The sequence below is a fragment of the Saimiri boliviensis genome, chromosome 1 (genome assembly GCF_048565385.1).
Source record: "Saimiri boliviensis isolate mSaiBol1 chromosome 1, mSaiBol1.pri, whole genome shotgun sequence".
Lineage (NCBI taxonomy): Eukaryota > Metazoa > Chordata > Mammalia > Primates > Cebidae > Saimiri > Saimiri boliviensis.
The window spans coordinates 67333790-67361003 of NC_133449.1; the positions used below are offsets into that span (position 1 = coordinate 67333790).

Here is a 27214-nt window from a genome sequence, read left to right on the forward strand (position 1 = left end):
TTTAAAAGGAAAGGAAGCAGTGGCATGGAGACTCCAGGAGCCAGCGGGACCCACTGCTGAGGACCATCTGGCAGGTGTTCCATTCTACCTTCCTCCTGGGGACCTGCAGCCTCGTCATCAGTGATGTCTTCAGGTTCACTGTCCCCAAGCTGCTTAGGTGAGTCCAGACTTCAGGTACTCTGCTAGGGCTGGTGGTCTCTTAATGGCATTCCTCCAGGGTCAGGGGGCTTCAGCTCTCCTACCTCTGCCTATAGATCTGGTGCTTGGGACACTGGAGGGCGGATGAGAAGGATACTGAGGAAGTGAAATGATTAATGAGAAAGTGACCCCCAGAAGGGCAAATATGCAAACTGTTACCTGACTGCATCAATTAGCTTTTGCTATAAAATGCTCCAAAAGTGAGTGGCTTAAAATCACAAGCATTCATTTATTTAATTCATGGTAATGTGGGTCAGCAACCTGGGCTGGGCTCAGCTGGGTGGTTCTTTTCTTGGCTGGGTTTTCTCATGTGCCTGCAGTTGTGTATCTGAAGCTGGGATGGCTGTCTCTGTTCCATGTGGGTTCCCATCCTCCAAAAAGCTAGCTCAGATTTGTTCATAGCTGCTTGGGAGGCTTCTAAGCAATAGGCCAAAAGTCACATTTTCTCCTGAGGCTCAGAGCGTGCATAGCTTTACCTCCATCGTACTCGCTTGGTCAAAGGTGGTTTTGTGTCCAGCCCAGATTCAAGCAATGTCTGCTCAGCTGCCATAACAAAGCATCACAGACTGAGTAGCTTCAACAACAGAAATGCGTTTTTCTCATGATTTTGGAGGCTGGAAGTTCCAAATCGGGTATCTGCAAGGTGGTTCCATCTGAGGCCTCTTGCCCTTGGCGGGCAGTTGGCCGCCTCCTCCCTGTGTCATCATATGGTCTTTCCTCTGTGTGCACCCTGCTGTCTCCCTGTGTGTCTGCATTTTCTCCTCTTATAAGGACCCCAGTCAGACCAGATAAGGACCCAGTTTAATGACTTCATTTTAACTTCATTGCCTCTTTAAAGGCCCTATTTCCAAATACAGTCACATTTAGAGGTACTGGGGGTAGGGACTTCGACATACAAGTTTTGTGAGGACACAATTTAGCCCATAACAAGCGGGGACAAAAACACCATCTCTTGATCTTGAGAAGCTGCGGTCAGATTGAAAAGAAGCATGGACAGTGGGGGAAATAACCGAGATCATGATTGCGAAGAAGTCAGCCACGCTGACTGATCCTCCACACCTGGCCTGGTTTGGGCAAAGGCAGCACACCTGGGCACCTCCTCTCACCAGCTGTACCTTCTCCCTCCTTCCCCTGCAAGCCTTTTCCTGGAGTTTATTGGCAATCCCAAGCCTCCAGCCTGGAAGGGCTACCTCCTTGCCATGCTGATGTTTCTCTCCGCCTACCTGCAAACACTGTTTGAGCAGCAGAACATGTACTGGCTCAAGGTGCTGCAGGTAAGGCTGCGGTCAGCCATCACTGGCCTGGTGTACAGAGAGGTGAGCCCCGAGGGACAAGTGCAGACCTTCCCGGTCGGAAAAGGCAACCTCACTGAGCTGGTTGGTAGTAATGCTATCGGCAGCTGAGAACGCGTTCTGTCCTTACTTATTAGAGTTACTCACAATATATTCTCACTTCCTTTGTTATTTCTTTTTATTTATATGTATTTATTTTTTCGAGACAGAGTCTCCCTCTGTTGCCCAGGCTGGGCCTTGGCCTCCTGAGTAGCTGGGACTACAGTCACGTGTCACCATGCCCAGCTAATTTTTGTATTTTTAGTAGAGACAAGGTTTTGACATGTTGCTCAGGATGGTCTCGAACTCCTGGCCTCAAGTGATCTGCTCACCTCCTTAGGTATTTCTGTAAGGTCTTGTGTGATCTGTTTCTGGGACCTCTCTGACCTCATCATGTCTCTCACACACATGCCTCCTCCTATGCTCACGCTCCTCCAGCCACACAAGCCTCCTTTCTGTTCCTCGAACACTCCAGGAACCCACCCACCTTGGGGTCTTTGCATTTGTTTTCACTGCCTAGACACCATGTCCGCTCCTCCTAATCTAATTTTAATATTTGAGCCTAATTTTAACTTCCACTCATTCCCCTTGAGGATAAAGAGTTAACCTGATAAGGTGGCCCATCAGCTGTGTTCCCAGACAATACTGCTTGTGGTAAAAATGACCCCTAGGCTGGGTGCAGAGGCTCATGCCTGTAATCCCAGGACTTTGGGAGTCTGAGGTGGGCAGAATTACTTGAGGTCAGGAGTTCAATACCAGCCTGGCCAACATGGTAAAACCCCGTCTCTACTAAAAATACAAAAATTAGCTGGGTATGGCGGCACGTGCCTATAATCCCAGCTACTCAGGAAGCTGCGACAGGAGAATAGCTTGAACCCAGGAGGGGGAGGTTGCATTGAGCTGAGATCACGCCACTGTACTCCAGGCTGGGTGACAGAGTGAGACCCCCATCTCAAAAAGAAATGACCCCAAATTGCATCTGGGCTGGAAGTCGTGTCCACGGACTGAATACCTGGTTGGCGGCCACAGCTCTGGACTTCTCTCTGTGCAGTGTCCTGTCCCCTCAGGGGACTCTGGATGCTACGTTCCTAGACTGCTGCCTCAAGAGCTGTTGGTTCCTGTGGGACATGAAGCATCTGAGCCAGGGCAGGTCCTGTCTCATGTAAGTCTCATTCTCTGACATCTGAGCTGTCACCTAGGGGAGGAAGGGACTGAGGGTACAGCTCCTGGATGGCCGAGAGGAGAGGGCAGCTCTTGATGCTGTCCTGCCAGAGTGCTGCATCCCAGGCTTGTGTCCCCCGGAGCATGCCAGAGCTGGGTGTGCCCTATCCTGTCTCCAGAGTGTTTCCTTGAGCCTAAGAGGAAAGCCTCCTGATGGGGTGTTGATCTTTCTACTCCCGACCCACTGGGAGGCCTTCTTTGATCTCCTGATGAGGTCAGACCCCTCCTCTTTAACCTCAGGGCTTTTTTTTTTTTTTTTTTTTTTTTTTCCTGAGACATAGTTTCATGCTTATAGCCTAGGCTGGAGTGCAATGGCACAATCTTGGCTCACTGCAACCTCCGCCCCCTGGGTTCAAGTGATTCTCCTGCCTCAGCCTCCCAAGTAACTGGGATTATTGGCGTGTGACACCACGTCCAGCTAATTTTTGTATTTTTAGCAGAGACAGAGTTTCACCATGTTGGCCAGGCTGGTCTCAAACTCCTGACCTCAGGTGATCCACCTGCCTCGGCCTCCCATAGGGCTGGGATTACGGGCGTGAGCCACCATGCCTGGCCTAGATGACTTCTAAGAAATATGTTTCTTAAATCTAGAAAACAAAACAAGTAAACGGCCAGGCGTGGGGCTCACACCTGGAATACCAGCACTTTGGGAGTCCCAGGCAGGGGGAGGGAGGGGGAAATAGGGAGGGGAAGAAGGGGCCAGGATCACCTGAAATCAGAAGTTTGCGACCAGTCTGACCAACATGGTGAAACTCCATCTCTACTAAACATACAAAAATTAGTTGGGTGTGGTGGCACATGCCTGCAGTCCCAGCTACTCAGGAGGATGAGGCAGGAGAATCGATTGAACTCAGGAGGCAGAGGTTTCAGGGATCCGAGATTGCACCACTGCACTCCAGCCTGGGTGACAGAGTGAGACTCTCAAAAAAAAAAAAAAAAAAGTAATAAAGATGTTTTAAATACAAGTTATAAAAACATTATCGTGATAGATTTTTTGTTTTGCTTGATCTTCTTTACCAGTTTTTTGAACACTTAGGTTTCCTTACTAGAGTTCTAGAAATTGGTTTTTAGTTCATTGATTTTTATGTTTATTTTTGAGACTGTGTCTCACTCTGTTGCCCAGGCTGGAGAGCAGTGGCACAATTTTGGCTCACTGAAAACTCCACCTCCCAGAGTCAAGCTATTGTCATGCCTTAGCCTCCTGACTAGCTGGAATTACAGACATGAACCACCATGCCTGGCTAATTTTTGTATTTTTAGTAGATATGGGGTTTCACTGTGTCGGCCAGGCTGGTCTCGAACTCTTGACCACAAGTGATTCAACTGCCTTGGCCTCTCAAAGTGCTGGAAATCCAGGCATGAGACACTGCACCCGGCCCATTGATTTTTAAAAAAAAATATTTACTTTTAATATATTGAGGGGGTATAAGTGCGAGTTTCTCACATGCCTGTGTCACATAGTGGTGAAGCCTGGGTAGTTCACTGATGTGAGTTATCAGAACCCTGTGTTCAAGTGGGCTCCTTAGAGTCTTTTCCATAAAAAGCAAACATGGGGGCAGGGCTTGGTGGCTCATGGCTGTAATCCCAGCACTTTGGGAGGCTGAAGCTGGTGGATCATGAGGTCAGGAGTTCAAGACCAGCCTGGCCAACATGGTGAAACCCTGTCTATACTACCACCAATTAGCTGGATGTGGTGGCAGACACCTGTAGTCCCAGCTACTTTGGAGGCGGAGGCAGAAGAATTGCTTGAACCCAGGAGGCAGAGGTTGCAGTAAAGTAGGTGTCCAGCCTAGGTGACAGAGTGAGACTCTCTCAAAAAAAAAAAAAAAGGAAAAAGAAAATTTGGACTATTGCTGATTACAAATATTTTTAGAGTAGAATGCAAAATGATAACTGGATGATGGAAACAGTAGTTATGATGAGAATTGATGGAAGTTCCCAATTCACAAGAAAATTTAATTTCTTATGTGCAGCATTTAAAGACAGTAACCAGAATCCTGACTGACAGCATCACATCAGGACCACCAGACCGTTTCTTGTTTGTTTTGGAGACCGAGTCTTGCTCTATTGCCCAGGCTGGAATGTAGTGGAGTGATCTCGGCTCACCAGAACCTCCTCTTTCTGGGTTCAAACAATTCTCCTGCTTCAGCCTCCTGAGTAGCTGAGATTATAGGCATGTGCCACCTTGCCCGGCTAATTTTTGTATTTTTAGTAGAGACGGGGTTTCACCATGTTAGCCAGGTTGGTCTCGAACTCTTGACCTCGTGATCCACCCGCCTCGGCCTCCCAAAGTCCTGGGATTACAGGCATGAGCCACCTCAACTGGCTGGAACACCAGACTTTTATACATTTCATAAAATCTTCAGAATGCATTAATAACTTTTTTTTTTTTTTTTGAGATAGAGTCTCGCTCTGTCACCTAGGTCAGAGTGCAGTGGTGCCATCTCTGCTCACTGCAACTTCTGCCTCCCTGATTCAAGCAATTCTCCTGCCTCAGCCTTCCAAGTAGCTGGGACTACAGGCATGTGTCAGCATGCCTGGCTAATTTTTGTATTTTTAGTAGAGACATGGTTTCACCATACTGGTCAGGTGGGTCTCAAACTCCTTGACCTTAGTTAATCCACCTGCCTCAGTCTCCCAAAGTGCTGGGATTATAGGCATGAGCAACCATGCCAAGCCATTAATAACATGTTTATACACATATGACTTTAGCAAATATTTAGCATAACAATCAAAATTACAAATCATAACATATTAAAATTGTATAAATGTATATCACTTTGAAACATATATATCAACAGTATACCCATAAATGTAACTGAGATGAGATCTACTGTCACCTCATCTGACAATGCCCTCGCTTGTAGCATCACCACATTTGGCAATGCCCACCCGTACAACCTGCCAAATAAATCTAGTCATTAAATATCTCTACACGGTCAGAGATACATTCTTGAGACTCCCGAGGGACCCAGCTGAAAAATCCCAAAGTTAATTTTAAACCAAAAATACTCGATTTAGGATTTTGATGCTGGCAAAACCCATCAAAGATATCAAGTTTGAAAACACTTGATCAGAAGAGAATCATAGGTCACTTTTAAAAGAATATTCAGACCGGGCATGGTGGCTGATGCCTGTAAACCCAGCACTTTAGGAGAACAAGATGGGTGGATCATGAGGTCAGGAGATCAAGACCATTTTGGCTGACATGGTGAAATCCCATCTCTACTAAAAATACAAAAAATTAGCCAGGCATGATGACACCTGCCTGTAATCCCAGCTACTTGGTAGGCTGAGGCAGGAGAATCGCTTGAACCCAGGAGGTGGAGGTTTTAGTGAGCTGAGATTGTGCCACTGCACTCCAGCCTGGGCAACAGAGTGAGACTCAGTCTCAAAAATAAATAAATATAAAGAATATTCATTTAACCAGAGACTTCAAAAGCAATACAGAAAGTTACATGAATATAAAAACCTTAACCCTTTAGGCCAGGCACAGTAGCTCACGCCTGTAATCCCAGCACTTTTGGAGGCCAAGGTGGATGGATCACCTGAGGTCAGGAGTTCTAGACAAGCCTGGCCAACATGGCAAAACCCCATCTCTACTAAAAATATAAAAATCAGTCGGGCATGGTAGCGCATGCCTGTAATCCCAGCTACTAGGAAGGCTGAGGCACAAGCATCAGCAGAGGCCATGAGGCAAGAAGCCCTGGGGAGCACCTGAGCCCTGAGCTTTTAGCATAGAGTGTTCAGATCTTTATTGTTTAGGCCCACGGCACAGAGAGGTTCTGGGTCTCTGGCTGCCTGTGACCTTTGCCTTCCTTGCCAACAGAAATGTGACTCTCCAAAGCAAGAAACTTGAGGGCATGGGTCACCCCAGCCCTGGCATCTGCCCAGAGCTTGAGAAGGAAGGAACATTCTCCAGCTACCTCACAGGGCTGGCATAGGCTGTCACTGCTCTGTGGATCACCCAGCTGTGTCAGGCAACCTGAACCCCGTCTGTAAGAATGCGAGGAGGAAAATACAAAAGTCTTTACATGAGCACTGAGAAGGCAGATGCAGCAGAAACCTCAAGGCAGTAACTACCCAGTCTGGGACCTGTGGTGGAGAGAGAGCATATTGGCGATCATGTGTACTTATACTCTAGGGTCACCACGGCACTATGGTCTCATCTGTGTTTCTGAAAAGGAAGCTTTGGAAGGAGATCAGCACAGCTAATGTTTAAAAAGCCCCTACCATGTGCCAAATCATTCACCCCTGGCAACAAGCTAAGGAGCTAGGGATTCTTATTATCTATATTTTATAGCAAAGGGAACGGAGACATAAAGAGGTGAATTATCTTACATGCATCGATTCCACAAGTGTTTATTGAGCACCTGCCATGTACAAGGCCTTGTGTGATTAAATACGTTTATGATTAATAATATAAAAATGACAAATCACTGATACTTTTTAGAGGTAAGATTTTCTTGGTTTTTGTTGTTGTTGTTGTTGTTGTTGTTGTTGTTGTTGATTTCAGGCACAGAACTGTATATGCAATAATAGTGAAATTGATCTCACTAGTTCTGACAGAAATGATGATACATTTAAATGAGTTGGATGTTTTAGAGGTATTATCTCATGAATCATTGACAGAAACTGATTGAGGAATGAAATTTATTGTTCCCATTTCACACAGAAGGAAACTGAGGTGAAGAGGGGTAAAGTAATTTTCCATGGCATGAAGTAGAAATTCCAAGTACAGGAATTTGAACTTGGTTCTGACCTTTTCTGGGGCCTCCATGCTCTTGACCTCTATAGACTCAAGCATCACCTTGTTTTTCCACTCATTCAACAAACATTTTTTAAAAATTGTCTAATAGGTTGGCACTCATCATGGCTTCTATTCCCGCTCTGCAGGTGGTGAAGCCTCTATTGTCCTGACCCCACAGTTCCTGTCCCATGACCAGGGCCAGCTCACCAAGGAGCTGCAGCAGCATGCGAAGTCCATGCCATCCGCCATGCGGGTACCTGAGGAAGGTGAGTGAGTGCAGACAGACGGGGCCTGGCACCCTTGAACAGTTCCTGGTTTTGGCTGCCCCACATCTCATAGGGGGCCATGCTGGGGGAAGCGTAGGCAGCCACGGTACTGGCTTTTTCCTCCTTTTTCCTTCCACACAAATGTTTTAGGGATGGGGCAGAGTAGTTGACTTATTTGGATAAAAACTGCTGTCTTGTGTCAGAAACTAAAAAAAAAATCATTGCTGGCATGTTAACCTAAAGAAAAACAATCAGACAAGTGCTCAATGGTACTTAAAAAGGTTATTTATTTATTTACTTATTTGAGACAGAGTCTTGCTCTCTTGCCCAGGCTGGAGTGCAATGGTGTAATCTTGGCTCACTGCAAACTCTGCCTCCTGAGTCCAAGCAATTCTACTGTCTCAGCCTCCCAAATAGCTGGAACTATAAGTATGTGCCACCACACCTTGCTAATTTTTGGTTCTTTTTTTTTTTTTTTTTTTTTTTGAGACGGAATTTCGCTCTTGTTACCCAGGCTGGAGTGCAATGGCGCGATCTCGGCTTACCGCAACCTCCGCCTTCCGGGTTCAGGCAATTCTCCTGCCTCAGCCTCCTGAGTAGCTGGGATTACAGGCACACACCACCATGCCCAGCTGATTTTTTTTTGTATTTTTAGTAGAGACGGGGTTTCACCACGTTAACCAGGATGGTCTTGATCTCTGGACCTCGTGATCCACCCGCCTCGGCCTCCCAAAGTGCTGGGATTACAGGCTTGAGCCACCGCACCCGGCCTAATTTTTGTATTTTTAGTAGAGACAATGTTTCACCGTGTTAGCCAAGCTGGTATTGAACTCCTGACCTCAGGCAATCCTCCTACCTCATCCTACCAAAGGTCTGGGATTACAGGGGTGAGCCACCATGCTTGGCCTAAAGGTTACTTATTATCCTGCAAAATTTAGGCTGTGTGTGGAGGCTCATGCCTGTAATCGCAGCATGTTGGGAAGCAGAGGTGGGTGGATCACCTGAGGTTAGGAGTTCAAGACCAGCCCGACCAGTATAGGGAAACCTCGTCTCTACTAAAAATACAAAAATTAGCCAGGCATGGTGGTGCACGCCTGTAGTCCCAGCTAGACAGGATGCAGAGACAGAAGAATTTCTCATCCCAGGAAGTGGAGGCTGCACTGAGCTGAGATTGTGCCACTGCACTCCAACCTGGGCACAGAGCAAGACTCTGTCCAAAAACAAAACAAAACAAAACAAAAAACAAATTACCCTGCCAAATTTAAAAAGGAAACAAATCAGCAGCTTCTAAACTATTTTTTAACATGACTCATAATAAATAAATTATATATGACATATATATGTTCTACATTGCTGAATAAAAGACTTAACAAAATCATATTTACAACATATAATACATATTTTTTATTCTACTTCATTTGTTTTGAATGCTCTTTGCAATCTACAAAAAGTCCCGTAGTAATAATTAAATTATTCATTAAATTGAGCATTATCTTGTCATTTAAAATGATAATCTCAAAAACGGTCTTTTGTTTTTGAGCTAAAAATATTTTAACAATATACTGTTTAAGAGAAAAACACTGGCTACGAAAGCATATACATGGCTTATTATTTTTTGAGACAGAGTCTCACTCCACCGCTCAGGCTGAAATGTAGTGTTGTGATCTCAGCTCACTACCACCTTTGCCTCCCTGGGTTCAAGCGATTCTCCTGCCTCAGCCTCCTGAGCAGCTAAGATTACAGATGCACACCACCACGCCTGGCTAACTTTTGTATTTTTTAGTAGAGACAGGATTTCACCATATTGGCCAGACTGATCTTGAACTCCTGACCTTGTGATCTGCCCACCATGACTTCCCAAAGTGCTGGGATTGCAGGCGTGAGCCACTGTGCCTGGCCCATAGTTTTATCCTATCTGTTTAAAAATAAAGATTGAAAAAATCCATATGCAAATAAGTTTACATTTCTGTTTTTGTAATACATTGCTGCATTGTCTGGGTATTGACAATCAATATGCATTCTGAAGATACATGGCTAATGTTGAGTACTCACTGTCTGTGCCAGGCCCTGGGCTCAATGCTCTACATGTATTTTTATTTCATTTAATCTTCTCCACAACCTGCAATAATAGAGCCAACCCATTTTACAGAGTTGAAACTGAGGCTCATTGACTGAAAGTTAAATGCCTGAGGTTGCAGTTAATAAGAGGCAGAGCTGGAACTGAAGCCTACGTGTGCCTGACAACATTCTGATGGTGGGCTAGTTTGCTTCACAGCCCATGGAATAGATGGTGTGTGCCTGCTAGGATGGACTAGGTATCACTGTAGGTAATAAACAGCCACAAACAATGGAAATTTACAACACTGAAGGCTCCTGTCTGCTCATGCTGCATGTCCTCCGTGGCTCTGTTGGGCCCGGTGCTCCACATCCCCTCATCTGCCACCAGAATAAAGGAGCAGCCTCCATATGAAACCTGTCAGTGGCTCTAAGAGATGAAGGAAAGGGTGGCCAGTCTCAATGGCCCCCAACTCTTTTGCCTCGGGGTGACATACTTCACTTCCACTCACATCTCCTGAGTCAAAGCAAATCCTATAACTACTTACACCTTCAAGAGGCCCAGAGGAGAACCTGAAATACTCGGTGGACTCCATTAGGGCCACCATATGGTGTCGGCCTGTATGGGAGACTGTGGAGGGCCAGAGGAGGAGAGTGGGGAATGGTCAGGAAATAACAGCAGGACAGAGTCACTGTGCGTTTGCTTTATCTTCTACCAGATAGATTTTGTCCCGGAGCTGCACAAAATCAGCAGCAGCATGATCAAACAGGGTAACCTTCAGAAAAAGCAGTTTGTTCAGATGTGATCAGCAGTGAACTCAGAAGTCAAGTGGGTAGCACTGAGTCGGTAGATCTCTGACGGCCTCAGTTACCCCGTATGATAGTGGTGAAGATGGGAGCTTTGAGAGAGTTGATTTGGAAGGATATCAGGAGTGTGAACATTTAACATCTTAGTTCCTTTACATTATATCCAGGCACTATCTTTCCTGCAAATCTCCTGTTTCCTTCAGACTGCACAGGTGAGAGTGCTCAGATCAGGCCTGGAGGTCATAAAATATTGGCTCCCACACCAGCAGTTCCCCCGTGTCTAGCATGCATTCTGTGCATTTTCCTGTGCTAAACACCGTCCCAAAACATCGTGGGACCTGATTCTTCCTCCTTGTTCCAATAGCCCTGGGTGACTCAAGTGCCCATTCAATGACCAGAACACAGAGGTCTTACAGGGATGCTCCGTGAGGCCCCAGGTGCCAGCTGCTGCCCTATCAAAGTGTGAGGCAAGGGACAGGGCTTCGTCTGTGGGGGACAGTGGTCAGCCAGACTTGGCAACTCTACTTGGTGGACAGGTGACCCTACACCTGCCACCTCTGATGGATCCACTGCCTCTGAGGCTGTTTGTCCTGCTGCTGCTCCAGTGGCTGCCCCTGCTTCCCAGCCTAGGCCCAGTGCCACTGAAGACAGGCCTGACCCCTGGGGGCCCAGGAGACCTACAGGACTCACTCAGCTGTCCCCAGGAGTCCCCAGACCCTCATTCTTATCTAGGACCTAGTAGCTCTACCCCCCGACCCTCCCTCAACAGCCATAAACGATGATTTACTGCTGTTATTATCATTACTGCCGTTAGTGGCCAAGGACCTTCCAAGGTGCCAGCTCTGGAAGGAAAGATGTCCTTGGGAGGTGATGACATTCCATACACAGTTGCTCAACAGGTTGCTTCCTCCTATCCTCAGACAGTCTTTGACACAGCCATTGATGCTCCCATTTTGTGGAAGGAAATCAGCCCAGGGTCACACAGCTGGTCAGCAGCACAGCTGGTCAGCAACACAGCTGGTCTCAAATTTGAGGTGCCTGGCCCTGCTTCCATGAGGAATCTGCCAGCAAGGGAGGTTGACCCTGGCTTTGAGGAGGCTTTCCTGGGCTGCATGAATCACCCCCCGCCCACCTGTTGGAAACCCCAAACTCTGCTCACATCTTCTTCCTTGCGCTGTCTCTGCTTGGGCTATAATCAAGGTGACCCCAGCAACCCTTCATGGACATCACGATACTCTCTGCCATCACTTTTGGGATAATCTGACTTCAGCCCCCACTTACTTGGTCTCTCCTTTTACAACCAAGACCACCCAAATCTGGGGCTCTTTATGCAGGTGACAGCATAGGGATAGAATTGAATGCCGTAGTTGTGTTATCCCTGTTTCGTTTTTGTTTTGTTTGTGTCTCAGGGTTGATTTTCTATTTATGGTAAAGGCACTGGCTTTCCTTTTGTAGTATGAATAGAATATTTGCAGTTTACAATAACTTTATGTCATAGTAAATGGTAAGGAAATTTAAAGCAGTGGTTTTCAGCTGTGAGAGGCCTGAGTAAGTTTGAGGACACTCTGTGATCAGACAGAAGCAGGGCTTTGGGAAGTTTAGCTGAGGATGGGTCCACAAAAGATAATGGACAGTGGGGATCTGACCTGGTCACCAGACCCCTGGGTCCTGCCCACCTGTTTGGTACTCCCTACCCATCACTCATGATGCTGCCAAACTCTCTGAGTATTGTGGCCAAATCCCCCAGGAGAGAGGCTGATGAACTTTGTCTCTCGAAATGCACAGATTCCTTGGACATCCTTGGGAGCTCAACCATGAGAGCCAACTTGGTTTCCTCCCCCTCATTAGGGTTGAGAATTAAAAGTCTACCCTCACAGGCAGTAAGGTAATATAGACAAGTGATGTCATCATGCTGTTTCAGATGTTAAATGTCTAGGTGGGTTAGGGGTGATTTGAGACCACATAACCTTGTGCCACACAGTGGAATTCCCTGGCCTGAGGGAGACATTTGATTGCCATGTTATGATCTCACTGAGTGTAAAAGCAGTCTTGTTTCATTTTGAATTCTTTCTTCTGTTGATATCTTATAAGGGCACTTTGAATTTCCAAGCATGTAATAATTTTTGGTTAGCTTTTAATCATTGACTTCCAGCACAATTCTGTGATCAGAAACCTGCTGTGTGACTGGATCTGTCTGAAATATATTGAGATTTGCTTGATGAACAAAATAAGCCAGGTTAATTTTTGTAAACGTACCGTGCATGCTTAAAACCAGTGTAGCTCCAACATTTGTTCCGGAGATACAGGATGATGAGCAGATGGCTCCGTGGATGTGAAGGAGATGGTTTACTATTGGGACCTTCCGTATCCTTCTGACGCTTTGTTGCTTAGAATGTGAATGGCTGAGAGGGGGCTGTGGAGCCTCCCACTCTGCTTGCGTGTGAGGTTCTTCCTGCCATCAGTTGTTTCTTATGTTTTGCAACCAAGACTGACCATGAGAAACCCTGGGAAGTCAGGAAGGAAGGAGCCAGCCAGAAGCAGGGACAGGGAGCTGGTGGGGAAGACCAGAAATCAGGTCTGTGAAGGTTCCAGAAAGGACCTTGGGAGGCGCGTGGGGGGCTGAGATGGGGGGGGGGGCATTGGAGGACTTGGGTGATCCGTGGAATGTCCACTGTGAGGTACCACATGCCAGGGCCGGGGACTGGTGGAGAGGGAGTATAAAGCCCCAGGGTTGCTTAGGCAGCTGCCAGACAGGAGAAGGTGTGGCGGAAACCAGAGCCCTGGTCTCCGTCTGATTGCTCCTGAGCCTCCCGCTTTCTTGTCCTGCGTTTTCTGTTGCTTCCCTGATAGACTTTCTCCCTGACTTGTAGCTGAACCTCCCACTCATACTTGAAAACTTAGTTTGAATCGGGTCCTTTCCCAGACCCCCTCCTCCATGTGCCCAGCATCTCCCCTTCCCCTCCCTTCCATCCCATCCTCCTCCCCAACTCAGAGCCCACCCCATCCCCTTGCCCTTCCCTCCCCCAGCCCTAAGCCACCCCCACCTCTGTCCTGGCCACCTCAGGGTGCCCTGAGAGGACCAGGACATGTGGGTGTGGTGGCTGTTCTTTTGGCTCCTCCTGCTGGGGTTTCCCAGCCATCATTCCACACATGTGAGTAGACTCTGGACCCGTGGGGTTTCTTCCTTGTTATTGGGCTGTGTCACGCAGCACATTACACAGTGCAGACCTATAATTTCAGTGCTTTGGGTGGTTAAAATAGGCAGATCACCTGAGTCCAGGAGTTGAAGACTAGCCTGGACATCAGAGCCAAACCGTATCTCTACAAAAGATTCCAAAAAAGATGAGTCCACGGCACTCTTGTCTCAAACAAAATTAACCAAAACAAAGTAAAATGTCATTTGAGTTTTGTGTCAGCTGGTTTGATGACTTTTTAGGAACCTCTGCGTCATCGGTGTCTTCTGCTTTTGGGGGCTGCCCCTAGGGAGTCTGTGTCCAGTCAGTGTGATGGGAGCTGAGAAGCCCATCAGATGGAGAGGAAAGGACTGCCCCTGCTGGGAGGTTTGCAATGCGGGAGTCACTGGGAGTGACATGACGAGGCTGTGAATGAGGACTGCATTGGCCTTTGTTTTCTAAAGTGTGTATGGTGCAGATCACTGGTTGACCCAAAGGAGAAAGGGTCTTAAAGTCCTTATGTTATCCAAATATAAAGAAATGACAGGCCAGGTGTGGTGGCTCACGCCTGTAATTGGGAGACTGAGGCTGGCGGATTAGTTGAGGTCAGGAGTTCCAGACCAGCATGACCAACATAGTGAAATGCTGTCCCTACTTAAAATATAAAAATTAGCCAGACATGGTGGCAGGCACCTGTAATACCAGCTACTCAGGAGGCTGAGGCAGGAGAATGGCTTGCGCCCAGGTGGCGGAGGTTGCAGTGAGCCAAGATTGTGCCACTGCACTCTAGCCTGGGTGACTGAGGGGGACACTGTCTCAAAAAAAAAAAAAGAATATTTTGTGGTTTATTTATTTATTGAGACAAAATTTCCCTCTTGTCTCCCAGGCTGGAGTGCAATGGCTCAATCTCAGCTCACTGCAACCTCCACCTCCCTGGTTCAAGCGATTCTTCTGCCTCAGCCTCCTGAGTAGCTGAGATTCCAGGTGCCTGCCACCACACCTGACTAATTTTTATATTTTTGGTAGAAATGAGGTTTCACCATGTTGGCCAGGCTGGTCTGGAACTCTGACCTCAGATGATCAGCTAGCCTCAGCCTACCAAAGTGCTGGGATTACAGGCATGAGCCACTGCACCTGGCCTTTTTGTGATATTTTTTAGATCATCACCTATTGTTAGTGTTAATGTAGTTTATGTGTGGCCTAAGACAGGTTTTCTTCTTTTAATATTTCCCAGGGAAGCCAAAACATTGGATATCCCTGCTTTACGTCAAGAAAAAAAGACACTCTACATTTGGAATGCCTAGAAACACTACCAGCCATGCAAAAAACATGAGCCCGGTAACTTCCTATCTTTTTGGAAGCAGTGGAATCCCCTGGTGATATCTGAGGGGTGTGGTCACCTCTTGGAGGAGGCTGATGGTTTCTAAAGATTATTATTTTTTACTGAAATATTGTAAATGTCATTGACCTTTTCATTATTTCAACTATTATTATTCCAGGTGATCAGTTTTCCACCTGATTCTTTGTATCCTGGGCAAGACTTTCTTGGTGCTCTGTGGATGCTTATCACTGTTGTGTTTCTGGGAGTTTCTATAATTGGTCTTTCCTCCAAAAAATTAGCTTGTATGAGAGTATACTAACTTCCTGTAAAGGTATACTTGTAATAACATATGAGAAGAAATTATTTAAAATAATTCATGGTTCTGGACTTTATTATGAATATTGGGTTTTACCAAAAACATCAGGGAAATGATTTATTAGAATAAGAATTATAAAAATATCTGCCATTTACATTATGAAAATTAAATAAGTTGGTGTTTGTTTAACAGAATGTCAACAGAGCTTTGGGTCAAAAATAATTGTTTTTTTAACCGTTGTGCTCTTTATCAGAAGTGGAGTATGAAGTTTTGGCACTTAAATAGGAAATTCTGTCTAAACCTTTCTGCTTTATAATTCTACTGTATGGCTGGAAGGAAAGCTTTCACTTTTCTCTCTGAAGACTCACTGCAGAAATGAACTAACAACAGACAGCTTAACAGGAGAAGAAAAACATAGAACAGCCATAAACATGGGAGCCAGCTGAAAAATGAGACTGCAAGAAGGGTCAGATTGTTGATGCTTAAAGAGCACCCTCTTTCCTGGAGAAGGAGAGATAGATGGAGGTGGAGGCAACTTAGAGGGGCAGTAAGTGATTTTTAGGGGAAATGAAAGAGCCCATGAAACAAACAGTTGGCCTGAGACAAAGTTCCTTTGAGATCATGGGGACGAGGCGACAAACGGCAGGAAGGTGGAGGGCAGAGCCGCACTGCCCCTCATGATGCAGAGAAAGCCCCAGAGAATCTGTTGAAACTGCCCTTCAGAGAATCAGTGAAAAGTATGTCTGGACAGGGTAATTTCAAATGGCGTCACTCCAAGTGCATGTTCCCGGTTGCAGGAGAAGAGGGATCAGTATGTCCAAAGTCTGTACTTAACAGGAATCTGGCTGCTAAGCTGTGCCATCATTTGAGTCTTTCTGTCCATTGGGTAAATTGAGCTCTACATTTTCTCTTGTCATTCATGACAGTACAAATGTGGTTGTCTGGGGGACCCTCCTTCTGAACAATGATCCAAGAAAAAAGCACTAATCCCACAATGCTGTTTTATATTCAAGGGAAGAGGAAGTGTGTTTTATTTTTGCAACCTAGATAATTACCCACCATTTGGGACTGCCTTTCAAGATATGTAGAAAACAGAAAATAGATGAGTTATGAAGATATCTAGGCACATTTAACAGTCTCTCCTTTTTTTTTTTTTTTTTTTGAAACAGAGTCTCAGTCTCTGGCCCAGGCTGGAGTTCAGTGGCACAATCTCAGCTCACTGCAACCTCTGCCTCCCAGGTTCCAGTGAGCCTCCTGCCCCAGCCTCCCAAGCAGCTGGAATTACAGGCATGTACCACCATGCCCGGCTAATTTTTGTATTTTTGGTAGAGACGGCATTTCACCATTTTTGCCAGGCTGGTCTTGAACTCTGAACTCAGGTAATCCACCCACTTTAGCCTTCCAAAGTGCTGGGATTACAGCTGTAAGCCACCATGTCCTGCCACATTTAACAGTCTCTACCCCACTTAGTCCTGAACAGAGAATTGTTAATATAAATTGGGGGAAGTTTTCTTTTTTTTTTTTTTTTTTTTTTGATAGAGTCTGGCTCTGTCACCCAGACTGGAGTATAATGGTGTGATCTTTGCTCACTGCAACCTTTACCTCCTGGGTTTAAGTGATTCTCCTGCCTCAGCACCCCTAGCCCTGAGAAGCCGGAATGACAAGCTGTCACCACCACACCCAGCTAATTTTTGTATTTTTAGTAGAGATGGGGTTTCACCGTGTTTGCCAGCCTGGTCTCAAACTCCCAATCTCAAGTGATCCACCCGCCTTGACCTCTCAAAGTGCTGGGGTTACAATCATGAGCCACCATGCCCAGGGAGGGATGTTTTTCAATGTACCACTGCTGATTTTGACTCCCAGGTAATACAAATTACCCGGGAGCTAAAGTCAGAAAAATCAAATTCTACAAAGAACTTGAAAGATGCTTTCAGGCTAGGCATGGTGGCTTTTTCAGGTGGCCCATTCTGCAAGAAAGGCTCTTGACAACTGGCTAAGTTTGATTTGTTTGTTTTCCTTGCTTTTGGGCATAGTCTGCCAGGTCAGGACATGGATGTATTTTTCTCCCCGCAGCTCTGTGCTCAAGCCTTGAAGAGAGAGATGGCAGGGAGGAAGGCTGCCTACAAGCAGCACAGGTAGGTCATTGTGATGGCTTTTTTTTCTTTTTGAGCTGGAGTCTGGCTTTGTCTCTCAGAAGGAGCACAGTGGCGCAATCTCAAAGCTCACTGCAACCTCCACCTCCTGGGTTCAAGCAATTCTCCTTCTCAGGCCCCTGAGTAGATGGAATTAAAAGCATGTGCCCCTATGCCTGCCTAATTTTGTATTTTTAGTAGAGACAGAGTTTCTCCGTGTTGGTCAGGCTGCTCTCCAACTCCTGACCTCAGGTGATCCACCCACCTCAGCCTCCCAAAGTGCTAGGATTGCAGGCGTGACCATCTCACCCAGTTGCAATGGTCATTTTTAAGGTTTTTGGGGTTTTTTTTTGTTTTTTTTTTTAAAGATGATCCTTTGAGTGTCTTAGTAAACAACATGATGTTTTAACTGTTCTTCAAGTCAATTCTTTCTCTGTCTTCTAGATGGCAAATGAGGAAAAAGAAGAGACTGCAGAGAGACACATGAGTGAGGAGCCAGCCCAGAAATGCCTGGGCCTAGAGAACCCTTTCTGGGGAGGTAGGAGTGCCTGCAAAGGCAGCCACTTAATTTCTGCTGCACAGTCCACACACCCTGCTTCTCCTTTTGGGGGTAAGGGCTCGGGTGGGGTAATTGTCATGTTTCCTGGAAACAGTTCCAAGCACCTATGAAGAGAACAGCTGTCCCGCTGGGTGACAGGACCCCATTTTTCTCAGGTGCCCTAGCTGAATGGCTCTTGTCTGGTCCCCTGTGAATGGAGGAGCCCAGGCCCCTTCACTGACCATGGACATTGCCCCACCCTGACATTTTGGTTACTTTTAACTGAAGATGAGCCTGCAAGGCAAGTGGGCCGGCTCCCCTCCCCACCTTGAGTCAGTGTGAAAATTTATTTTTCTTTCATTTGAGAAAAGTAACAACAATCGCATTTTAGAATGGGAGCTGTAAGTGCTGATGAGAGCAGAGATTTTCGGGCAGTGTCTTCATGGATCAATAAAGCAGTACCATGAGATCTGCTTTAAGAAAAGAAGCATTTATTTGCACTCTTTTGAACTTCCTTCATTCTTTCTCCTTGTTTAAATTGTTTATTGTGAACTATATAACTTCTTTAGTAAGCTAAATTTCTATATAATGTTACTCCTCTAACATTTGAAGTGTGACCCTAAAACTTTCCAGTTGATTTCTTTTTTTTTTTCTTTCTTTCTTTTTTTCTTTCTTTCTTTCCTTTTCTTTTTGAAAACCTTGCTCTGTCACCCAGGCTGAAGTGCAGTGGTGTGATTTTTGCTCACTGCAACCTCCACCTCCCAAGTTCAAGCAATTCTCCTGCCTCAGCCTCCCAAGTAGCTGGGAGTACATGCGCCTGCCACATGCCTGGCACGTTTTTTCTTTTTGTATTTTTAGTAGAGACAGAGTTTCACCATGTTGGCCAGGCTTGTCTCTAACTCTTGACCTCAAGTGATCTGCCCACTTCGGCCTTCCAAAGTGCTGGGATTACAAGTGCGAGCCACTGTACCCGGCCTCCATTTAATTTCTGTAGCTCTTACCTTTTCTCATGGCTGTTAGTCTCTTTATCTTCATTTCTGTTCATAAATATTGAAAATGCCTGGTGAGATACGGTGGTGCGATTCACTCTGAATCCACAGAATTTTCAATGCCCCTATAGCTTGAAGAAAAGGAGCAGTGCTGCTCCTGTCCTGGGCCTATAGATGTTCTTCCCATCCATGGCAGTTTCTATTTTAATTTGGAGTCTGTGCTCACATGATGGGTGATTTCCTTTGATATGTACTGGGAACCCTTGATTTAAAGCTCATTTCCAGCTGGTTAGAGCCCGACCTGTCCACAGTCTGTTGAGAGTTAAGAAAACCCCTGGACCAGGGCTCTGCGGTGCTTCCTCAGGCTGAGGCCCAGAGGGCTTCAGGGTCCTCTGAGTCATCTGGTCAATAAACCCTGGTAAGGGACTTGAGTGTGACAAAGAGAGTGAGATGGCAGTAGAGGACGTAGAGGGTTTCTTATTCCGCACAGAACATGCAAGCCAGATTGAGCCCCATTTCCTTCTCTGGCCCTTAGCAGATTCAGGACCTCATTTGGTTCCTGTGAGGAACAGCAGCTGCAGCCCAAGTGAAAACACAGAGAAGGCAAAGGCAAAGGCTGGGGTCATTTTCACTCTGCCTGTGTCAGGACGCTGTGTCTTTTCCTCCATCACCCTGGCCTGGCCTGGCCTCTGCTCTGTGGATTCTGTGATACCTTTTCTGTCTGGACATTTTCAGAAGCAAAATCTTCCCCATAAGCTTTCTGGCTTTTCCATTTCCAGCCAGTCATCTTGAGTGGCACCTCCAGAAGCCATAAATGCTTAGGGACTGAGGGCTGAAGGGCTTTTACTGTTCTGTTTCCAGAAATAACACGATACTTGCCTGTGGGGTGGCAGCGGCAGATCTATAGGCTGGAATGGAAAAGGGTGTTCGGCCCAAATTAGAGGCTTGGAGAGGGCTAAGAAGTCACCCCAAGGGGTGAAAGGGGAATGGAGAGGCTAGGTGGGGAGAAAGGAAGAGACGAAAGAGGGCGTTTGGCTTCTCTTTATTCAAAAACTTCTGCGGGAGCTCAATATTCCTTGAGCATCCACATATACATGGCAGGTGCTTTTTAGCTATCTCATGCATAGCACCCCACTGAACCCCCATAAAACCCAGAGGGTGATTCTGTTACTATTACTCGCTTTACAGGTGAAGTAGGAGACTTTCTTGGGCTACAGGTTAATACGTGGTGGAGCCCAAGTTCAGCCAAGGTCTTGTAGGTAACCAAGCCCTGGTTCTGTCCACTGCTGCTCACTGCCGGGTGCCTTAGGCACGAGAGCAGTCCCCACCGTCACTCCCAGGCCCACTGCTGCGGGCAGATCTGCCTCCCACAGACTGCCTGTTTCCAAGGGCAGAGCCCATCCTCCTCCTCTTGCTTGCAGGTATCCTGAAGTTCCCACGGCTCCTGGAAACTTGGAAACAAGGAACCCAGGTCCTCGGGATGCCCGAAAGCCATCAGTTTCTCCCTTGCTGCAGTCACCCAGGAATCCACCTGTAAGGAACACGACTTCTCTGTGCTCTCTCAACTGTGTGCACCAATCATGTAAAGGGCAATAGTCAATCCGCTGCCACCACTTTATAAAGCTTGCTGCAGTTTAAGATGGTCGTGCAAACCCACAAGTTGAACTCCTCTTCCTGTCTGCACTGACTAAAGGTATGTAAACGTAGGACCAGAGTGCCCTCTATCTGCCAGAAATATTAAGAAATTTCTCCAGTGCATATACAGTAGTCCCCCCTTATCTGCTGGGAATACTTTCCAAGACCCCTGGTGGGTACCTGAAACCTTAAATAGCACTGACCCCTATATACACTATGATTTTTCCTATGCATATATATCTCTGAGAAAGTTTATGAATTAGGAACAGTAAGAGATTCATAATAACTAATAATCAATTAGAACAAGTATAACAATGTGCTGTCATGAAAGTACAATAAGCATTACTTGAACACAAGCATCATGATACTGTTACAGCCAGTCTGATAACCAAGAGGCCACTGAGTGACTAACGGGCAGGTAGCCTAGACGGGGGGAATGCACGAACAAAGCGTTTTTCGTGCCCCAGGTGGACAGCACTGAACAAAGTGGGATGATGAGAGATTTCGGCACACTACTCAGAATAAACACGCAATTTAAGGTGCAGTGGCTCACGCCTGTAATCCCAACACTTTGGGAGGCCAAGGCGAGTGAATCACCTGAGGTCAGGAGTTCGAGACCAGCCTGACCAATATGGTGAAACCCCGTTTCTACTAAAAATACAAAAATTAGCCAGGTGTGCCTGTTGTCTCAGCTATTCAGGAGGCTGAGGCAGAATTGCTTGAACCTGGAAGGCAGAGTTTGCAGTGAGCTGAGATTGCATCACTGCACTCCAGCCTGGGCTCCATCTCAGGGGAGAAAAAAAAAAAAAAAAGCTTATGAATTGTATGAATTGTTTAATTCTGGAACTTTTCATTTAATATTTTGGACCCTGGTTGGCCACAGGTAACTGAAACTGCAGGAAGTGAAACCAGCAATTCACTGCATGTGAAAGGGAAGTTGGCCTGGAGAAAAAGTGGGAAGGACCCACAGCTGAGGCAGCTCCCACTCGGAGGGAGCAGAGAGTGGGGCAGAGAGACCATCAGGAAAAGGTGATGGAGGCTCCTCCTGGTTTCAAGAACAGTGAGCAAAGCGCTGGAGTTCACACTGCCAGGCCAGGACCCTGTTGACAAGATCTACGTAACAAGGAAGTGAGGAAGAGTCAGGGATGTAAGCACCAGAATCCAGACAAGATCAAAGAAGGGCACCACGGCCCCACAGCCCTTGCTACCCGAATAAACATGAAAAAGGAAACTTTCAGCAAAGTTACTGTGGATTCCACCACTGCCACCCAGGTAACTAGATCTCAAATCTGGCAAAATGTAACCATAAGAAATAGAAAAGGTGAATCCAGGCAGAGCCTGGCAAACTCAGTTAAGGAGCTGGAGCTGACAGTCCTGGGAGAACAAGCTAGCTAGAGTTTGCAAGATGAGTGTTCAGATGAATACCAGTGAGCATATGTACGTGAGGGAAATTGCCCAAGACTAAAAACCAACACAAAACAGCCTACCCAAAAGATTAGAAGTAACAGTCTCCAATACCAACATGGGGTCTGGAATAGTGTCCGTCCCTTCCAGGCTGACTGAAAAACCTCATGATTCACTGGATGAATCATTGGATGGAGTACACTTGAGAGAACTCTGCCTTGCCTCAGTAGTGGGAAATAATTAGCATTAGAATGAAGACTGCTTTGGTCCTGTCTAGCAAATCTTAAACACAGACCTGAAGGGAACAAATTGTTTCTAAATAACTGCATGCCAGAACTAAGGTCAATGTTATTGACAATAATACAGAAATATCTAGCACCCAACAAGAAAAATTTACAACCTTCAATATCTAATGAGATTACCAGACATGCAAAGAGACAGGAAAATGTGACTAATCATGAAGACAAAATAGGTACCAATCAACGCTGACCTAGAACTAATTCAGATGTTGGATTTGGCAGACATATTAGTATAGCTGTATTCTGTATGTTCAAAAAATTAAGTAGAGACATGGAAGATATTAAAAAAACACAAATCAAACTTCTGAAGATGAAAACTACAATGCATGAGATGAAAAGCACACTCAATGGATTTAACAGCAGATTAGACATTGCAGAAGAAAAGGTTAGTGAACTTGAAGACATAGCAATAGAAACTATCCAAAAGGAAACACATAGAGAATTTTAAAACATTAACAGAGCATCAATGAGTTATTGGACAATTTCAAGCAACATAATATATGTGTGTTTTCGGTTTCTGAAAGAAGAAGGCAGGAAAAATATTTGAAGAAATAATGGCCAACATTTCCCCAAATTTCATTAAAACTGTAAATCTACAGGATTCAGGAAACTCAAACCAAGCAGAAGAAACATGAACATAATTACACCAAGGCACATCATTAACAAATTGCTCAAAACTGGTGATGATGAGAAAATGTTAAAAGCAACCAAAAGAAAAAAACTATACACAGAGAAACAACGAAGATTAAAGCAGATTTCTTATCAAAAACACTGCAAGTAAGAAGGCAATAGAATGAATGACACCTTTAAAGTACTGAAAACAAACTGTCAATGCAGAATTCCGTGCCCAGTACAAATCTCTTTCAAAAGTGAAGATGATTATACAGCTGGGCTTTTAACAGCAACAACAAAAAAGTGAAGATGAAATACTTTTTCAGATTTACAAAAGCTGAAAAAAAATCCATCAGAAGAAGCATGCTTAAGAAATGTTAATGTTCTTCATGTAGAAGGAGAATATCCAATGGAAATGTGAATCTGCAGATAGGAGGACACCAGAAATGGCAACTACAGGAGGAAAGATGAAAGAGTTGGGGTTATTTAAATTTCTCTCCCTCCTTTTTTTCTTTTTTTGACAGAGTCTCACTCTTGTCACCTAGGCTGGAATGCAGTAGCACCATCATGGCTCAGTGCAGCCTCAACCTCCTGGGCTCAAGTGATCCTTCCACTAAGCCTCCTAAGACTACAGGTGCACACCACCACACATGGCCAATTATATATATATATATATATATATATATATATATATATATATATATATATATATATATATGTAAAGACAGCATCCCACTATGTCGCCTAAGCTGGTTTTGGACTCCTGGGCTCAAGTGATCCTCCTACCTTGGCATCCCAAAGTGCTGGGGTTACAGGTGTGAGCCACTGTGCCCACTCTAAATTTATTTAAAGGACAACTGACTGTATAAACAAAAATTACGTTGGGGTATGGGTTTTATAACTTGTAAAAACAAAACATTTGACAACAATAGCACAAATATTGGGGAAGGGAAATTGAAGTATACTACTGCAATGTTCTTCTGCTATACATGAAGTAGTATCAGTTGAAGGTGAAGGTATGTTGTGACAAGTTAAAAGATACAAATCCTGTAAACCCTAAAATTGTCAATAAAATTATAGAACAGTTACAGCAAAGTTTTTCATACTCAGCACTATTACTATTTAGGGCTGAATATTTCAGACTGGGAGAAAATATTTGCAAAGCATATATCTGGTAAAGAATTTGTATCCAGAATGTATAATGAACTCTGAACACGGGATACTCAATAATATCACAATAAAAACCCGATTAAAATGGCATAAGATTTTAATATACACTACTAAAGAAGACAGATGAATAGCAAATAAGCACATGAAAAGATTATCAAATGAAAATGAAAGCCACATGGGATATCGCTATCCACCCATTAGAATGGCTAAACTTAAGAGCAAAGACTGTATTAAGTGTTGATGAGGATGTAGGGAAACTGGAGGTCTCATACACATGATAAGTAATACACTGATGGTAATGTAGACAGTACGACTTTAGAAAATAGTTCACCAGTTTCTTTAAAAAATTAAGCCTATACCTACTACCTACTAAATAATCAGCCCTTCCACTTGCAAGTATTTACCCAAGGGAAATAAAAGTGTATGTTTATACAAAGACTTGTGCACAAATGTTCATAGCAGTTTTATTTGTAATAGCTAAAAACTTGAAGTGACTCAAATTCCCATCAACTGGTGAATGAATTGATATATTCATACATTGGGATAACATTCCACAATAAAAGGAATACATTCTTGATGCATGTTGCAATGTAGATGAATCTCAAAATAATGCTCAGAGAAAGAAGATAAAAGTGTATACTGTATGGTTCCATTTACATAAAATCCTAGAAAATGTAGACTAATCTAGGGTGACAGAAAATAGATCAGTGATGACAGGGGTGGGTGTCGTGTGGGGCAGAGGGATTACTAAGGGGCACAGGAAAGCCTTTGGAGGTGGAAGATGCGCATTACCTGTGGTGATAGTTTCATGGGTGTATACATGTATCAGAAATTGTTATATACATTTATATACATAAATACATGCCATTTATTGCATGTCAACTGTACCTCCATAAAGTTCTTAAAATTTATACACTGAAAGTCAGGAAAAAAAGGGCAAAAAGCAAGGGAACATTTTAAAAATGAACAGTAGAACAGCAAATAGAAGTATGACTGGGCCAGATGCAGCGGCTCACCCCTGTAATCCCAGCACTTTGGGAGGCTGAGGCAGGAGGATCACTTGAGGTCAGGAGTTCGAGATCAGCCTGGCCAACATGATGAAACCCTGTCTCTACTTAAAAATACAAAATAAATAAACAAAATACAAAATTAGCTGGGCTTGCTGGCCTGCTCCTGTAATCCCAGCTACTCGGGAGGCTGAAGCAGAATCACTTGAACCCAGGAGGCAGAGATTGCAGTGAGCCAAGATGGTGCCATTGCATAAGAGCAAAACTCCATCTCAAAAAGGTATGACTAAATATATGTTTTCAGCATAAATATGAATGGACTAAACTATTACAATTTTTAAGGGAGGCAGATTGGTTCAAAAAATGAAATCCATTGTCTGGCACACAAAAGATACAAATCAAATAGCAGAAATAGAAATGATGAATGAATGTGCAAAGAAACAATAAGCAAATGTAAAGGAAGGAAGCACAGGAGATGTTATATGAAGATGTCAAATATCAGGGTCAAAGGTTTAGTATAAATAGTATAGGGACCTGGTTTACACAAAAAGCCCAATCCACAGTGAAGAGATCACAGTAAAAAACTTTCTGTGTTGAGTAACAGACTGTACACTGCAAATAGTAACACTGTATTTAAATGTATTTAAATATGTAAAGCAAAAACAGCTGGGGGAATCTCAGTTGTTTTTTTCTGCTAAACAGATTACCTGGGACCGGGTCATTTACAATGAAGGTAAATATATTTCTCTTACATCTGGAAGCTGGGAAGTCCAGGATCAAGACACCAGCATTTGGTGAAGACTTCTTTCTGTGTCATCCCGTGGCAGAAGACAGGTGGGCAAGAGAGGGTGAGAGAGAAAAGGGGGTCGGTCTTCACCCTTTTACAGCGAAACTGTTCCCATGATGGCAACACTAATCCATTTCAGACAGTGGAGTCCTAATGGCCAAATTACCTCTTAAAGATCCCACCTCTTAATACTACTACAATGGCAATTAAATTTCAACATGAGTTTGGAAGGAGTATTCAAACCGTAGCAGTGTATGAAGAAAACCAGACAAATGACAATTATAGCCAGGAGATTTTAACATGTCTCTCTCTCCCTCATAATTGACACAAGAAATATATGTATATATGAATATAGACTATATATATATGAATATAGACTACGAATTTAGACTATTCATATGCATGAATATATATATATGAATATAGAGGATTTGAAGAATGTAACAATAAAATCATCTTGATTTAATAGATGCCTATATATCCTCTAAGCAGAATGCACATTCCTTTTACATGGCCATGGGGTAGTTACAACATGATACACCAGGACATGAGAAACCTCCTTGTCTTGACACCCTCCTCATACCTAAGCCTGGTCAACCTCCTACTGCCGCTCCCAACGATGCCCACCAGGGGACGACATTTCCTTTCTCTCCTTCCTCTGCAGAAACCTTTTCAAGCAGGAACTCCTTCCTTTTTTTCGCAAGCAGTCCCCAGCAGTACCATAACAAACCTTGGTCTCCTCTTGTCACCAGCAAAGGGAAGAAAGGTAAGTGGTGAGTCTCCTTACATTCAAGACCTTAGAACCCAAGTGGCCTTGTGTGAATACATGTGGACACCCAGAGCGCATGCGCAGGCTCCATCCATAGCCCCAGACAAATGGCTGCTTTCTGGACACCCTGTGAGTCCCTGGGAAAATGAACTATGGGAAGAAACTGTGTGAACCCTAGAAGAGGGCTGCGACTGTTTGGGCAGGGAATTTGGGCTCCTGGATCGCCAGGGCATGGGGTAGTACCAGGTGAGCGTGTCTCCTCGTCCTTGCTGACTCCACCCTCATTAAAGGTGTGGCCAAAGAAAGGGTCAGGCAGGGCCCTCTGAGGCACAGAACCCAAGCCCCTTTTATTGGGGTCCAAGTTCAGTATCACTGTCTGAAGTCCCAAGGAGAGGTCAGGAAACAGTGGTGACTCTCTGTGAAGTTCTTGGGAA

At 44.9% G+C, this 27214-nt stretch overlaps 2 long non-coding RNA genes across 2 annotated transcripts; both read left to right on the plus strand.

Moving 5' to 3' along the window:
* The first annotated feature begins 12946 nt into the window (after positions 1-12946).
* On the plus strand, positions 12947-18027 carry LOC141580815 (uncharacterized). The gene is made up of 3 exons (XR_012513167.1): positions 12947-13203; positions 17512-17573; positions 18015-18027. It is a non-coding gene; the product is annotated as an uncharacterized LOC141580815 (long non-coding RNA).
* Positions 18028-20525: 2498 nt separating this feature from the next.
* LOC141580806 (uncharacterized) lies at positions 20526-26914 on the plus strand. The gene is made up of 3 exons (XR_012513147.1): positions 20526-20790; positions 25927-26058; positions 26676-26914. It is a non-coding gene; the product is annotated as an uncharacterized LOC141580806 (long non-coding RNA).
* Positions 26915-27214: the final 300 nt, after the last annotated feature.